The following is a 17,773-nucleotide window of genomic DNA, read 5'->3' as shown; positions in this document are numbered from 1 at the left end:
GAATGTAACTCATTAGGAGGCTTAAGGTAGGCCATAAAAATCGTGTTCTGTGAATTAATCGAAGGTCACAGAAACATCAAATTAAGAAACATTTAGTAACATATTTTGGGAGATATGGGACTCGATATCTTGACCAATTTATTTCCATAGATATGTGATACAAATGGTCAATTAAGGTATTTTTATTTAGTTGTATTTATTTGGTTTAAAAAACTATTGGTTTTGTTTTATGTTTAAACGAAGTAAGCTAATTAATAGGGTTTTGAGATGTAGCTTTTATCTGTGAAAAATCCCACTAATCGTTATTTGAGTCTAAAATGTATGATGAAATTACGAGAAAGGATTGCAATTGTTGTTACAAAGATTTGGAGAATTAGTTAAGTAATCGGGTGAGTTTAGATTAAAAATGACTGATACGTCCGATATCAGACGAAAATAACAAAAAGAAATATTTCTGGGACAACCGGTCAACGGAACTTACAGATATGCGTATGGAGCCTGTAAAAAGAAGAAGACCCAAGAATTTCCATTAAAATATTTGACACGTAGTATGGAAATTAGAAATGCAGCTAAAACCGATAAGTCAAAATCGCCTCGTTCCTTTGTTGGAACTGTTAAAGTATGCTAATTATCTGTACGGGCATAATTCATTCTTCAAAAGTCGTTATCGTAAATCGCCAATCTTCAAAAATAACCAAAACGTTTTAGTCAGCTTTTTAGTACTGTAGGAGTGAGAATGGGTAGCGATACAAGTTACAAGAGTCCAGCGGCTCGGATATTTCCCACGGGCCAGTGGAATGTCGCTGAGCCTTTCCTCGCCTCACCCCTCTGTCCTCATATTAGGCCAGCAAGAACAAAAGACTGCCTGCGCCAGAATCACGGCATCCTTTATTTGGCAGTTTTGTAAATTTACCTCCGCCGATGGTACCGAAAAGACGGCGAGCGGTGCCTCTTCCACCATCAACGCCCCAAAGGGTGAAAAATCGTTGCGACGACTCCGTCCGACGTCCGTGGCCACCTTAACGCGTCCACAAATCGGAATTTCGATAATCGCCCCAATAACAATACGGCCGAGTGCCAATTAACATAGTCACGCATCGAGTTACAGCCGGTCCCTAATGAGAATTATTTATCTCTGTTGTTATTAATATCGAGACGGTCGCGTTAGGTGGGCCAAGACGGTGGTGGTAATTGACAAATTGGACTCTGATTAGTGACTTAAGCTGTCGGGAGAGCGCGTGCGCGTCCGAAATTACACGAACGTAAATAATAGGCGGGACAGAAGTGTAAAGCTGCGCGTGCCACTATATGTGTGGTCTCCGTTGTAGCTTTGCGCACTCCGAACACCCAAGTTGCTGACGTAAAGAGCCGAAGTTAAGAAGGTGGAACTACTCCGAACGGCTGCGAGCGGCGCGTGCCGCTGAATGTGTGGTCTGAAGGTGTCTTAAGAGCTTTAGATCTACACAACACTGGTAGTGGGAAATTTCACACATTTATTTATTCGTAATAATCGACACAATTAAGCTCCGACGACACTTTTTACACCACCAACACAAAATGTAACCCCAATTCGACTAGTTTCACCCCCCAAAAACTTTCAAAAATTTACTTGGTACACTCTGTATATTGTTACAAACCACGTGTGGGAAAAGCATGTAATATACACAAGTTTGACAAATAACTTATTCAAGTGTCATAGATTGTCTAATTTAGGGACACTAAGTAGATATATACGTATCGTAATTTACAGTGGTCTATCTAGAAAATTGGACTTTCGGAAGAAATATTTTTCTTCTTACAATATTTTCTCTGTTAATACAAATGCACAGATATTTAATAGGTAATTTAAAACTGCATCTTTCTTGCTGCCACACCTACAGGTTTTATTGAAATATTTTTTAACTCCAAGTTAGAGTCACTTTTATATCTAATATAAAATTTGAAAAAAAAACAGAAAAAGTGTTAAAAAGAGGATATTTTGTGATTCCTCAAAATGTACGATCGCCCTGATTACATTCTCTTTGGTAACACTGTTATAACTAGTGAAGAAATAGCACAAGAAAATTGTTTCTTATTCTGCTATCTAAACTTTTGAAGCTCTTTTCATTCTTTTACAATTTTTCCGCATTTAAATGTGTTTATTTTTATGGAAACCCGGTATGTCCTGGGAACATTTGACTTTTCGCGTGATAATTTATATCGCGCCTTCAAATAAATATACATATATCTAGAGTAGGTGTAGGAGACATTCTTTTAACAGTGTAAAGTAATTTTTGTACGTAACCAATTATTCTCCGGAGTTGCATAGTATGCATAGTAAGCTTTTTCCCAATTTCATATTGTCATATTCCGTGGAGGGAGAATGCACTACAAAAATTAAAAATATTTTCTAACCTAATTTTATTTCGTTAAAATGTCAGGCGTTTCTTGTGTCATTTTCTACGTTGGAAAAATGTTGCAAACAATTGAATTTCCATAGGTTGCTCTAAATATAAATTCATTTGAAGGCCCGTTATAATTTTGAGACACACAACTACTCATGTTTTAGTTCAAAAAGAAATTAAAACAAAATCAAAACTGCATTTCTTTTGCTTTCACATCTACAGGTGTTATTAAAATATGTAGGTACATATGTATTTTTAAGTAACATTAGTTTGGGATATTACATTCGTTGTGATATAAAACTTGAAAGTTTCTTTCACAAATGAGTATTTTTTTAAACACAAGCCGATATTTTGTCTCGCGGTAAAATGTACGATCGGCCCAGTTACATTTCCCTCTGCTTACGCCATCGTACGTAGGAAAGAAACACACAAGAAAATAATTTTCTTTTGTGCTGTGCAGACTTTGCAATTTTTTTGGTTGTTTGAACGTGTTCATTCTGGTGGAACCCCTGGTATGTCCTGGCAACATTTGGTTTTTGGACCGTCCAGTAACCCATAAATAAACGTAAAAGCAGAGCGTTTATCGTGTTCGGATAGAAATGGTTCTCGAAAGGCGACCGTGTCTGGTCCTCCCGATGACCTTTTGGATAAAATCGGCAGATCTGCGGCTGCGATAACGTGTTCCGTATTCCACCACCACCACCACAAAAATTGTCCGTTGGTTCGGCGGCGGTAATTACCAAAAAGTCATTGGCACGTCTGGAGCAACGTCGACCTGGGCGTGGTGTCGATCATGAATAAGGAAGGTCAGTGAAGGCTGAGGAGATTCCATTGATGGAACTAATATCAGAACAAGAGCGGCCCAAAAAAGCTCGCGTTTTGCCATCGTCTCCGAATCGAAAACAAACGTAACTCAATACTGTTCAGGTCCAATTAATTAGGATCATTCATGAGAGGGTTTTTTTCGTCGAGCGACTCGACAGAGCTGATATTCGATGCCGAAAGATTCGAATTTCATAGCTGATCCCTATTTGTGGCGGCGGTGACATCTAACACTGACCGCATACACGAATGGAATGTGTCTCAACACGATCGTCTGTTTCTTCCATTTAAGGGGCTAGGCCAGACGGTGTCCGTGCTAACTTTTACCTATGATCCGGGAGTCTAATTTGTATGCTGATCTCTCTCTGGCCCCTAGACCACTTTCGGAAAAAACCGATTCCATTCCAGTTTTCGACTCGTTCACGAACACTCAAATCCAAACCCAACCAACCAAATCACAACATTTTTTTAAAAACACATTTCCACACATTTTTCGAGACACTCACTCCAGTTTCGCAACCTTACCTCGTTAATACCTTGATCCTAGGCTGTCAATCTTATTTCTTACTATCGCCTTACTTCGAATGGCAGCTAATGAAATGACTTCATCATAACTGAAGTTATCGCCGTTGCTGAGAATTCGTCGATTTGGCACACATTTCCGATAAAATCCTACAGCGAATTAATTGTGTCTCTCATTAAAATTTCCATTCGATGATTACAATCAATTTGTTATGCCACATACCACAGTGCAGACTTGGCCTTGAAAGATTTAGAGTACTGCCATTCGTGCGGTTTGATCGTATTCTTCTCGACTTTACCTGCATGATTTTGCGTACCTGTTCTGAAAAAAACTAACCTGATAAAATATAATGTCATCAATTAACTATTTTCTTTTGCCGGTGAATCACTCTTAACAGCTAGCTGCACAGTTAAATCACCGTTTCAGTTCGATTTATTAAAATTATCATCTTATCATAATTAAGCAATGTGTGCTTTGTGATGCAGAACGATAAGTGTAAAATTAGACGTTAGTTGTCACTTGTATGGAATTCTCTCTTTCTCATTACTGTTTATTTTTATGTAATTATTCGTACTTAGCAATGTAAATGTACGTTATGTAATTAAATATGATTCGGAAAACCCGCAGATGCTGATCAGCCTGTAGGTTAATTTTTATTGGCAATTAAATTATTTAATAACTTAGTCCGCGTAAAGTGAAAACGTTAAAGGTGTGACATTAATTAAACAGGTTTATAACAATTAAACGCAATTATTGTTATTAGCAATAAAATCTGTGGAATTCAGTAAAATAATGTATTCGCGCTAATTGAGCAAAACGTGTTCATAATCGCATTAACGATAATGAACTTAAATGATTCTTGCAGAAATTGTAATCGAGAGAAGCTTTTAACGTAAATCTCAACAGTGTTGGTGTAAATACCAGTGGTTTTAGTCCTTTCACCGACAGCAGACGGACAATAAGTCACTTTGATTCCTGCTGGAAACTAATGGAAGTGAAATGAGAAACTGCAAATGCCGAATCAATTTTCATAATTGAATTACATATTCATACATAAAACATATTGGCTGGGCTATAACCCGAAACATGGATAATAATGTATTGTTTTGCAACCACATTATGTCTTTCAACTTTATGGCGTACTAATCGGCCATTAGACACCTACTGCGAGGGTCGGATTTTTAGACGATAAATTGCAAAGGACTTCACATTATGTCTGTTGTTTGTCGGAATTTGTTTGATGTATTATAGTGGGACCTCGTATTTAAATGAGGATCATTCTGTATTTTTAAATCAATGACTTTGGTAGTTTCCCTTTCTTCCATCCAGGAAAAGTGATCCAGTGCGGGAAATTCTTGACTCAACGTAAGAATAATTTTTGTGGTTAAAAATTTTCTTTCAACTGAATACGTGGGAGGGCGTGAATTAATTTTTATGACACAAAATCAAGTTTGCTACTTTTTTGTATATCGTAATGAAAGTGACTTTTTTACACGCAAAATCGAACAGAACGTAGCATTTTTTACATGAAAAATCGTAGTGAAAGTAGTACTTTTTTGCATCATTTTATTTTAATCATTCTTCAAATTCGTGAAAAAAAGTATGATTTTCATAACTAGTTGTACAAATAACTATTGTTTTATTTACAACTCTAAAATATTATCTAATAAATAAATAGTAAAAGACAGTGGTTTTGCGAAACACAATGTTTTCTAATTTTACTAATAAGGAAAGTATCGGGTGTTCATTTAAATTTCTCCTCAAAGTTGGCGTTGAAGAGTCGATTGTGAACAGACCACTCGTCCGTCTGCAGAATAAAAAAAAACACAAACAACGTAAAAAGTGAGGTTAGATTTAAACGGCTGATCAGTGATCTGTAATCCGTGGTGCCTTCACAATCGACTCTTCAACGGCAACTTTGAGGAGAAATTTAAATGAACACCTGATATGTTTTCTTCTGCAGTCAAGTCCAAAGTAAAAACCCTCGCAAAAATTAGCTGCTTAGATGCACACTTAAGGGGTGAAATCGTTCCGGTTATCTTTCGAAAACAGATAAAGGTATAGAAAAGTGATTAATGGAAAATTACAAAAATAACTAAAGCGTAATAAAATAACTCTTTCTATAAATAACAATAGTATTTGTTTCGTGTTAGTTAGTTTTTGTTCTGTACCTACATTTTTGAAGAAAACAAATTTGCATGAAAACAAACAGCACGGCGTAGGAATCAAAAGAGAAGTTTTTTCTTCAAACCTTCATAACAAATTATTTAAGACATGTTAAGAAGCCAGGTAGGAATTTCAAATGATTTAGCTAGTTTACTTTACAGCCGCTCATCAGCGGAGATAATAACTTCACGGACGCCCTCAGCGGAGATAATAACTTCACGGACGCTGGTCAGCTCGTTAGATGCCATGACAATGAAATGACACTTTAGCATTATCAATGCAGCAGTGCAATGTCATATTTTACGGACGTTTGAAGAAAATAGTTATTTTTATATTAAGTGCGCGAAGAGAGTGTTTTTTGTGCATGAAAAGGTCTTTTAAGCCTTTTTATGCCTTTTAAGCCTTTGAATGCACAAAAACATCTTCGCGCACGAAATATAAACAATATTTTTTCTATAATTGATTAAAAAAATTGAAATTAAAAATTCAAATTTTTGAAGGAACTCTGAAGTTTCAATGCAGTGACCATGTTGCTAGGTAACTAATAAAAAACAGTGCGTGAAATGAAAAACAGAAATAGTCGTATGCGTGAAATTGCATTTTACACACTGTTTTGTATGGTTTCTATGGCTTCGATCTTACTAACAATGCAAAAAAAAACACGTCAGAAAATGACCCACTTCAGGCACAGATAACTATGCGTGAATTTCAATTTTTTGAATCAATTATAGAAAAAATATATAATCTTATTTTTTTTATTTTCCATTTACACCCTCTTGAATGATTTTATCTTAAATATGCATCTCAGCAGCTAGTTTATTGTGGGCGGTTATATTTTGCAATAATAAAATAAACTGGAAAATACCTATAAAAAGTCGACCTAGGTTTTGGGGGTACAGTAAAGTAAGAACACTTAAAAAATTTATTTTGATTTTTATTTTTTGTATTTAAATAAAGATTACTTAAAAATATTAACTAATAAATGGATAGAGAACACAGAGAATATTTTACTTCTTGGAGAGCACAGCACAAAAGTGATGAACGGTTTCACGAAACAAAATGTAGGTTTGTAACGTTTTATCAAGACAACTTCTTCAATTTATTCTACGTGTTCAACATTTTTTCCTATGAATTTTTTGTAAAGAAAAGATGAATATTTTTAACGTCTGGACATGCAGCTTGTATGCTGGTAGCACCACGTCCTTGTCTGCACACCTCTTGGCTTGCTGGTCTTTGATCACATTTCAAACTTAATTGGATATGTCGTCGAGTGGTGTATTGACACAGCTAATAGCACAGCCTGGGTCTTTTTGTCGAGCTCATAATCACTCCTTATAAAATGCACGTTAAGTGCCCGTCTAATTGTACGTATATTCCCAACTGTGTTGTTTTCACTTTGTTAACGACACACGTCTCAATTTTCTCGATTCCATTAATTTTCGAATTAATGCAGAAGCACGTTATAAGTTCGTTCCCATAATGGCAGTTAAGTCCGAACGCACCATAATTAGGTCCTTAAATTTAACTGCTTGTCCTTAAATAAATACTGGTATTGGCACATTAAAATTGTATCTAGTTTTTGAGTTCATGAAGAAGTTTATAACTCAGTAATTGGATATTACGGTCGTGTAAACTTGCAGGTGGAATGCGACACGGAATGCGCGTTAAGCGAATAAACCAAATACTCGCTTTTGCCGCCAACAAACCAACAACAAATTATACATAAAATTGCTTTTCTTGCGTGGACACGTCACCTGATTTCTTGTCCAAAAATCTCTTAAATTTTTTCCTCGAAACAACTGACCCTCCAGCCGCTCGTCTTCTTCTGGATCGGTTCTAGGTGCATCGGACACGCTGTAGCTGGCGGAGTGACGGTTTTCTGAATGGTCCTGTCTTGCTCCTTGCTCCCACGAGGCCGTCCATTCTGGGTAGATCCCGGCCGTTTCGCCTTATACGATGTTCAGTATCAGGAAGCAGATAAATGTCAGGTCCGGAGACGAGTTCTGACACGACTCACGGTTAATGAAAGTGTTCGGAAAGTAACATCCAGTCCAAGAGGTATCTATTTGAAGAGAGCCGGAATTTTACATGTATTACAGCGACCTCTTGAATAGCTCGGTGACTCGTCAGAATATTAATAATATCTCTAACTCAGCAGGCATCGCTCGACACAGCCTACTCACAGCATCCTCTGGTTCTTGCACAACACGACGACACAGTGCGTCCTTCGCCCTCCAACGACGGACCGCGGTACGAACCATCGATGCACTTCTTGTCGGGTTCAAGACGAAGCCGAATGCCATTGGTCGAGAGCGTGCTACAATCTCCTGTTACATAGCGGGTGTTAGAGATGCGATCTGTGTGAAAGAATTTTATTATTTATGGTTAGTCATAGTAAATGATCTTGGAGCTTTTGTGTTTATCGTTCGCCAGGATTTTTCCTACTGGCTGACACCCTCGCGATCGTTTCCCATTGACGAAGAAACATCAACTTTCTACCGAGTGTAGGATTGGGAATGGTGAAATGGCTCGACTTCGGCTGCGAACCTGTATAGGTGGCTGTATATACAGAGTGGTCAAGCAAGCTCCCGAATTTTTGCCACACGTCAACTTTCTCACAAAATTTTTGTTTTCTCTTCTGCAGAGTTGCCAAATTATTTTGTCCAATTTATCACCCACGAATCAAAGATTTTCGTGATAGCAACAACTCAATAAGTATGATCGATCGATTTTAATTACGACGCCTGTCTGCCAAATTCACTCATTTCGAGAGACCTACCTGTCAGTTAACTACAAAGTTTTAATTTAATTAAAAACGTGTAAGTCGCAAAATATTTTATTGGAAGATTTAGTTCTGATGAATATTCTTCTAATATCAACCTTACAAATTTTTAAAAATTAATCAGTTCAAAAAAATCAATTCTCAAAATTGACGAAAATATAATGCTGTGATTTTTTTTATTGAAAGTTGCAAAAAAAAACGGGAACAGTCAGAATAAAATTGTCACATTTTTACAATTTTTTCATAGTGTGAAACTTTCTTACAATGACATTTTTAAAAATTATTTGATAGGTATAGTCAAAGTAGACAAGTATTTGACAAATGGACAAAACCAAATCTACATTAGGAAAATTTTCGTTTCCATTTTTTTTTGCAACCAACTGTACGAATAGTATTGGGTGATTCAAAATGATTGTGGATAAGTATGGCAACTATGTACGAAAATTTATGTGGCAACTGTGTGGGTAGGTGGGATAGATTTGACATTTCTTTGACAGTTCATGATATAAAAGAACGAACGAGTTGAATACAACGTTTTTTTATTCGAAGAGTCCCTTAGAGGCTCCAAATCGCTTAAAATTTTCAAAATACCTCCATTCTCTTAATTTTCAGTATATTTTATGTATTTGGCTATTGGCGCAATACTGATTAAGAAAGTTGTTAGTTTTAGTAGGTTTTAGAGAAGAGCAAAACTATTGAAATCATGGCAGTCATTAGAATTTTTTCGCAGATTTACCTAATCGCTTGTAACAAGCTTAACTGTAACGAGTGTTCAAATAAATTTGTGTTCAAACAGGCCGTGGTTGTCTTTCTCTTGTCCAAACGTAGGTCGCTTCTTAGTTGACGAACCCTTCAGATGCGTAACCTCATTTTAATCATACCGTCATTACTTGTGATAAACGATTAATTGGAGTTACGATTTATCTTATATTATGTACTTCTTTTTCAACGGTTTCTAAAATTGGTATCGATAGTCGTCCACTCTTAAATTCAACACTTCCCGTTCCACGAAATATTTGACAGGTGATGAGCTACGCCATATAATACGTCAACGGAAATAAAAGCTAACACAAGGTCAGCTGACCACAATTTTTTTTTGAACATACGTTAATTTTATTATATTTGAAAAATAAATTATATATCATGTCCAAACATTAGTAAAGACCGGCAGTAAAAAGTTTTATAGTTGAAAAAAAATCCCAAAAGGATCAAATATCCCATTCTAGACCACACTTCCTTAAATAAAGTGTTACAATTTTTTTTAAATCTCAGCGTTTCTCAACCTTGTATTTTGACCACCATTAGAGATAATTGAGCACAGTTGCCATGGGATTATGAGTACTTACTTGATAACCGATGTAACATAATGATGTGAATGTTTTGAAATTTTACCTATATCGAATATCCTGGATTCTATGTAATGTATTCAATAATAATAAAAACAAACATTTATAAGGTCAGTGCTCTTTGCACTGATAACATCATGCTGAAAATATTTATGATTTTTACAAATCCACACAATATTTGCAAACAAATATAAAACATATCTAAATATGTGCATATCCAAGAAGTGAAAAAATTCGAGACACACCTTTTCAGTGTTTGTCGAGTGATGTAACTGTCTTTGGATGAAAATGTAAACAAGATTAACTTTCTACCAAAAATCACTTTATTTTCTCGTAGAAGGTCAGTTGGATGGTTTTATGTATTAGGAGAATTAAGAAGAGTTCACGTTTTAGGTTTAGGAATTGTGTAAATTTTCCTAGTTTGTAGGTTTCCGTCTGGTTTGGAGCTTTTTGGTTGGGTGGACACAGTGGCCGATATTCGGAGGCATGTTTGCATTAAATGGACATAACCTTTTAATAAATTCATGCGATTCGCAAGCTGAAGAACCCACGCTCTGGGGAGGTCAAGTTCTCAAATGATGCGTGGGCTCTTATTAACAAGGTAGCTATATCTTTCAGTCACTACACTATTAATTTAACGCCTCTAGAAAAATACCACGTCAAAAACGAGCGTATTATGCTTTGAGCCTGTTCAGATATACCACGGCTGAATATGAATTTTTATGTTATCCCGGCAAACAAATGGGGTGATCGTCTTAACAAGATGAAACCTCTAAGATCTGGTAAATGAATGGTATCTTTGCGATCATCTGATCTTGTGGTTAGGCGGTTACAACACAAGCACCTATATGGATGCCTCCGATCTTATCGCACGTAACTAATTTTTGACGGGTGTGGAGCTAGCTCTAGCTGCGCTTTCCAACATTCTTCGGCAATATTTCAAACCGGCACGATCCGACTCGCCAAGCAAGAGTTTTGTCGCGATTTGCGACCGATCGAATTGTATGTTTGTTCGGCAGGAATTTTTGCGAGGAGGGTTGGTCAAAACCAGAACGGTACCGAAGGGAGCCCTCGACGCCCCGACAAGAGAACTATCAATCAGACAGGATACAGCAGGTAATTTAAACTGGAAGAACCGAAGTCCGTGTGTTTACAGATTCTAATCAAAACAAGGCGACCGCCTGGTCAGTCGACAGCCAAGGCGTTCTGGAAGGAGGGCCGATTTCGATTCAATGTCAAAACACAGGCAACAAACACACGGAACTCACCTTCGTCAACAGTCGTTCTGGTGCTCGTTGGCTTTTAGGAAGGCGGCATCAGTCCAAACACTACAAACCCGCTGAAGATTTACTGAGGTCCCTTTGCCGACACGGCTGCTCCTTTATCAGGTGACAGTTCTTGTACTAATGAATGTTTTCGTGGCCTTATTCACTTGTCCGACTCTATGTGGGTTTCGAGGACCACCGTTTATTCTACAACTCTTCCATTTTGACCGGCCGGACCAGCGCAGCGCTCTTCGTGGACCAGATAAACACACGACGCATTCATCACGAAGACACAAAAATGCCAAATTTTTGCAGCGCCCGGAGGTTCTTCACCCCGCGGTAAAAGACCCTTCTTGAAATATTTCGTGTTGACTGAGGTAAATACCTGATAAATCTTATCGACAAATCAAACAAAACAGAAAATAAGATATTTTTACAGATCCTGTCAATAATACACTCACGTGGGATAATTTATGGCGCTCTCATAATCCTCTTTATTTCTGACGCATTCAACATTTTTTATAAGAGCCTTTTATTGTCTGCTACTGGTTCAACACTTTAATAGACGGTAGCTAATCTCGCTCGTGAAATTTTCGTTGTGACAATATGCCAATACAAAATTATATTTAGCGTGACAATATTTACGACTGTACAAACACCCGATGCCTACCTCAACAGGCCTTCCTCTAAGAAAACTTTTGTAATCATGCAACAGTCACAACAGTTATTCACAATTGTGCGAGCCCAGCCGGAGAAAGTGACAATAAATAAGAGACAACAATTGCCGCTAATTCGATGTGACTTGCACGATTTGCAATTCCATCACTCTGACAAATTCCAAGGTGCTGTTCCGATTATTACAATTTTTCTATACACGAATGCATAATAATATTGGCGAGTGGGTATGGTTTACCCAAAGAAATTTATTTTACCACTGGATCCTTATTAATGAGACGCGCTTGGACCCGGTCCGCTTAGGCTTAATCTCATTATTCAATCAACAAGCGAAAAAGGATTATGGGCTTCGGAAATAAATATGACGGTCGAACAGGCCAAGATGTGAAAAATTTTCCGTTTTTGCGAAAAACCTGTCTGGAGGAGGCATCCAGACGAAATGCAGTGCGAAGTTGGTAAAAAGAAATCGAATCGACACGCATTTCGAGCACTTATCATTCTATTTTATGTTAAACAGTTTAATATTAAATTAATGTTGGCCACGAACTACATGCAATGGGAGGATGCAATAATAATTAAAACAAGTTCATAAATAATTTTTTGAATTAAGTTTTAATAACTTTATGTCTGTTTTAGTTATTATGTGTCTGTAGGTGCTTATTTTAGATTGTCAAATCAATTGAACAAACCTCATTCGTTCAAAAGTTATTTTAAAATTAAAAATAATTTCTAGACTGACGTGAGAAGGAAAGAACGATGTGTGGCGAAAATAGTATATTAAAAAACAAGTTTCATAAGAGCAGTCTTGAAGCACGAATTCAAGATTAAAAAACGAGTGGCGTAGCCACGAGTTATTTTAAAGAATGAGTGCTTCAAGGTCTTATGAAACGAGTTTTTTATACTATTTTTTGTAATTTGCCCTTTTTAAGCCGTTTTTAAACAAAAATGTTTACTTTCCTCGATTTAGGGATTTTTGTGGCGGTTGGTAATGTCTTAATTTTAAAAGTGAAAATTTGATCAAGTCTTCAAAGCCGCCTTTTGTTTCATCCAAATTCTGTCACAAAACACGAATATGGAAGATAATCTTTCATGTACGCCCGCTGAAATACGTGAAATTGCCAAAAATACGGTCGCAAATTTGTTGCCTGATAAATCCTGATAAATAATTCTTTGCACATTTTGTAATTTAAGCTGACACGCATGACGGGTCAAGCTATGCCAACCTAAAAATTTTCGTAAAATGTTCCGTTAAATAATGGGTATAAGGACATCCCAAATGATGACGTCGCGTTCGTTAATATGTCTATTAGAGAATCAAAATGGAGGCAAATTACAAAAATATTTTTTTCTAATTCAATTACGAAAAGCAACCATTGTGATATGTCATTTTAGTTGTGAAACGTGCTTCATTTAATAACTAGTGAAAAAGTGACATTATATTATCACTAGTGTTAAAAAGTGATATTATATTATCACTAGTGTTAAAAGTGACATTATATAATCACTAGTGTTAAAAAGTGACATTCGTGATATTAGTAGTATTATCCCGGAAAATTATTGAAACAGCAGATTTAAACAGGACTTTAATCAGAATGTGTGCTTTTCGTAAGTAAATTAGAAAAAATCTTGTATGAAACACGTAGCAAAATGGCTATTTTTTTGCACACGACATGTTGGACCATTCGTTGACACTCGTGGTCCAATTGTCATGTCTAGTGCAAAAAAGACGCTCATTTTGCAACTCGTTGCATAAATAGCTATTTGAGAACATTCCGTTTTGTGATGATAATAATAATGGTAATACTAATAAAAATAGTCTTTATTTTCCAGCAGAAACCCCTACTAAAAATTAATTATAGAAAGCAATTGATACTAATATAGCTAATATAATAATATAGTTAATTTTAATTGATACTTAGTCCACAAATCTATATTTTTTTAATCTTATACATCCTGTTTTCAAATAAAATAAATACAACTCTGATAAGTAGGACATATCTGACATTTTTCCTTTTTGAAAAACACTAGAAATATCTCCAAATGAATTTCCCCAAGGTCTAGAAAATAAAATTGCGTCTTACTTCACATCCTGTTTTCGATCAATTCTTCGTAAGTGGAACAGTTTGGGTCTTGAGGTTTAGTGTGGGTTTTTTTGGAAAACAATTTACATATTAGTGTCTTACTTTGACAAATAAATATGTGTCATTCGGGAGCGTAACATGTAAATTTTTGCAAATAGATGTGGTTGATAGCAATTGTAATATTGTTAGTTTTATTAGAACATTTACATATTTTCTTGGAATTCTGAGGCGATAAAAAAATCCCTATAGATTATTTTTAATAGTGACAATTGCGTAATAAAACACTTCCAGAATTATCTGAATTTTGCATCTGCGATTGTGTAATTACGATTGTAAAAATATATTGGCGCTATTAATGCAGTGATTCGGCCACTTCAAAAAAAAATAAAAGTGGAGCGATTGTGACATTGATACGTCCATCTAGACAAATTTTATTTTAAAAAAACAACGTAATTCCGCGGTGAAACAATGTTTTATCTTAATGCACGTATTGTTTGTAAACATGGAAAATATGTTATCAATCTGCACAGGTAAGAGATTACTATTAATAGTACTTGTTCTCGGTGTTCGATTAAACAGTTATTTATTAGAGTAGCGCTATCGCGATTTTGGCATTATCAGTTGCGACGAGAACAATTTATTGGCCAATTGTTTTTGGGGGCAGCGTTCTACCCCTCGCCCACGCAAATGCGAATACTAATCGGTGATTACAGCCCGATTATAAAATAATTAATATTAATAGAGCCAGCACAAACACTGAAAAATGTTATGTAACACAATCGCATTGTGCAGTTAATGTGTCCAGCAAACACCGATATCTGTTGTTTTCCAACTGATGGATGCTTTCAGTGAGACGCTAACTTTTAGTAACAACACATTTCTTTCCGGCTAGCTGCGCTTCATTAACACTTCGTAGATGTTAAGGCACCGAACAATGAAAGAGTTTTTCCGAAAACATCACAGACTTTCTATAGCCTGGTAGGGTAGGTCAAATAACTCCGGAATCCTCCACAATGGTCGCATTGTCGAAACGTAAACAGTGCAAATATGCGTTTCTCTTTATCTGTGTGGTTTCAAATTAGTACGTTCCTGTTGTTCTCCGAAAAAAATGGTTTTACGCAATTACGTTCGATTTTATCCGTGTAATTGACTCGCCTAATTTCTGTGAAAAAATCGTGTGCACAGCTGTCCCAACAAACCGAATTTGTCCGGAGATCGCGGTATTTATCCGGCCACTTATTTTATGCAGTTATGTGAAGTGAGTAACGAGACGGTGATAAAGATTACACACTTTACAGATGAGACTGCAAATAATACGTTCTTTCAGTTCGCCATGGGCCAATTTAATTTTTTGTGAGATGGCGCTTTCTGTTTATGGATTTGTTTATTTGAAAAAGTTTTTATTGCCACTTCCTTATGTTTCCATTCATTAAGGTTAACAGGCGAAAACGGGAAAACTCTCTCTCTAGTGGAATTTTTTTATTGCTGCACTACTCTTTAAGGACTTTATGCCCCAGAGAGTTGTACGTTGCTTTGTGTGTTTATGCACCTTCTGTTAAGTAATATGTCACTACGTACTTATTTTGAGCGTTACGTTAATAACAATAAACTTTATATTGCCTTCAGGATAACGTTTGCAATAAACAATCAATAAATATGAGGATTTTACAGTAGCTGCAATATCTACGTTGTTTATATTTTTACGATCTTTTCATCACATGGGTATTTATATTTATATTTTTTTAATTAGAGAACAATTAGATTAATGACGTCTGCACTTCTTAAATCCACTAAAAATGAATTATCGACGCAACCGCAAATGAAAAAATATTTGCAATACATTATCAGTTATCACAATAACGTTTGCATCACGAATTTCGGTAAATAATATTTTTGGGTTTTTGCGTGTCGAAGCAATGCGAATTCTGGAAAATTTAAATTTTGTGTTTACGCCTAACAAAGGCACGAGTTGAAAAATGTGCAAATATTCTTCGACGACATTTCTAAGTATGTACTCTTGCATAATCGCAAATTGTGCTGTACAAATATTTTTTGAAATCATTACGTTCTGCGGTTTGACGTGAAAAGGCGAATCAAATAAATTATTCTCGATGGCTGTGTTAGAAGGGTAGGCGCCAAAATTCCTCCGACAAAGCACCTGATATTTATTGTTGGGGTGACACCGACCCCCCACCCTCCCATTAAATTGCACCCTTTCAAGCTGAGGACAAATCGGTTTATGAACGGGTTTTCCAGCGCCACAGGGCTCTATCAGTCCATTTCTAAAATATTCATAAAAATTCTAAAGAACTCCACGAAATACTAAAATTCCCCAACGAATTGGACTTTTTGGAGTTTTTCAAAAAGGAATTATGTAAATTTATTTTTTTCTGTACATACTTGCAACAAAAAACATTCCAATCAATTTAACTTTTTAAAAGTAAAACAGAATTTCACTAATTGTTTTAGTGAAACAAAAGTTTTAATTTCCTTCTGGACTAGACAGACCAACATTAAAATGTTTGAGCCGTATCACGACACCCTTATTAAATTTAATCATGACTCTAATTACCTTGGTGACGAATTCATCTCTTTCTGGCAAGTTATAATTGCATAAATCTATATCGTTTTTGTTTACTTTAATCACGACTTTAGTTATCGCCAACTTTAATAACGGTGTCGTGACTCGTGATACGCCCAATGTCTTTAAATTTAGAATTTTCAGAATTTTGATCTCCCACTATTTTCACTAATTAATTATTTTCGTCAAACAATATTTTTAAATCAAAAATGAAATTTTCCAAGATCTTGTCAAAATTAATTCCTTGTAGACCAACGGCAATAAAATTCGCAAACCAATTGGATTATCCAATTCTTGAATTAAAAAGATTGTCCTTGAACTAAGAGTTAAAAAAAAAATCCTAGACTTTCAATTAATCTAACTTTTTAAAAGTGAAACGGCATTTTGATCTTATCACTTGCACTAATAATTTTCCTCAAACAGTATTTTTTAAATCAAAAGTAAAATTTTCCAAGATCTTGTCAAAATTAATCCCTTCTGGACTAACTCAGTTTTTTTAAAACTTGTAAATCTTTTCCGGACTTTCTTTTAATTTCAATTTCCTCTAATCTTTGAAGACTGTATTTTGTAGTTACCTTTTATAGAAATTAATACATATTTATGTTTTCTGAAATTTTAATTTGCCAAACCAGCTGCATTTAAGAAAGTAAAATAATTTAGTACATATTTGGATTTTATGTTTAAATTTGAAAAATTACTTGTCTCTTTTTTTAGAATTTAAAATTGATTGGAAGCTTTTATACAACAAAAAAAGTCAAGCGTGATAAACGAGTTTAATAGTCTAATACGCAAAGTGCATAAATTCAACTGTCAAGAGATGTACATGTTACTATTTATTTAGCGAACTCACTCTATATATGATATACCCATATAAAATGCATTGACGTAAGAAATTAACATATAAGGAAATAACGACTATTTATTCAGTGTAACGTAAATATAAGGAAGAGAAATATTATTTATTTGGAGAATATGAATATCATTTCTTCGGGTGCGAGACAAGAGAAGGCGTCGATTTATTAACGTTGATAAAAAATATTTTCAAGTTGTGATAATGTGAAAGTGTCTGCGGAGTGCGTTTAAAAATTTAAACTCGGTTTTAGATTAAATGAACGATTATCATACTTCATTAGTATCAAAAAGTAGTG

At 35.5% G+C, this 17,773-nt stretch overlaps 2 long non-coding RNA genes across 2 annotated transcripts; one reads left to right on the top strand and one right to left on the bottom strand.

Moving 5' to 3' along the window:
* Positions 1–6,816: 6,816 nt before the first annotated feature.
* On the bottom strand, positions 6,817–11,427 carry LOC138134599 (uncharacterized). The gene is made up of 2 exons (XR_011160776.1): positions 11,292–11,427; positions 6,817–8,252 (listed from the first exon to the last, which is right to left on the bottom strand). It is a non-coding gene; the product is annotated as an uncharacterized lncRNA (long non-coding RNA).
* Positions 10,298–13,960, top strand: LOC138134598 (uncharacterized). Its single transcript, XR_011160775.1, has 3 exons — positions 10,298–10,624; positions 11,043–11,665; positions 11,728–13,960. It is a non-coding gene; the product is annotated as an uncharacterized lncRNA (long non-coding RNA).
* Positions 13,961–17,773: the final 3,813 nt, after the last annotated feature.

This window comes from Tenebrio molitor, chromosome 7 (assembly GCF_963966145.1).
Source record: "Tenebrio molitor chromosome 7, icTenMoli1.1, whole genome shotgun sequence".
Lineage (NCBI taxonomy): Eukaryota > Metazoa > Arthropoda > Insecta > Coleoptera > Tenebrionidae > Tenebrio > Tenebrio molitor.
The sequence above is the reverse complement of the archived record's forward strand: the minus strand, read 5'-3'. Positions and strand labels throughout refer to the sequence as shown.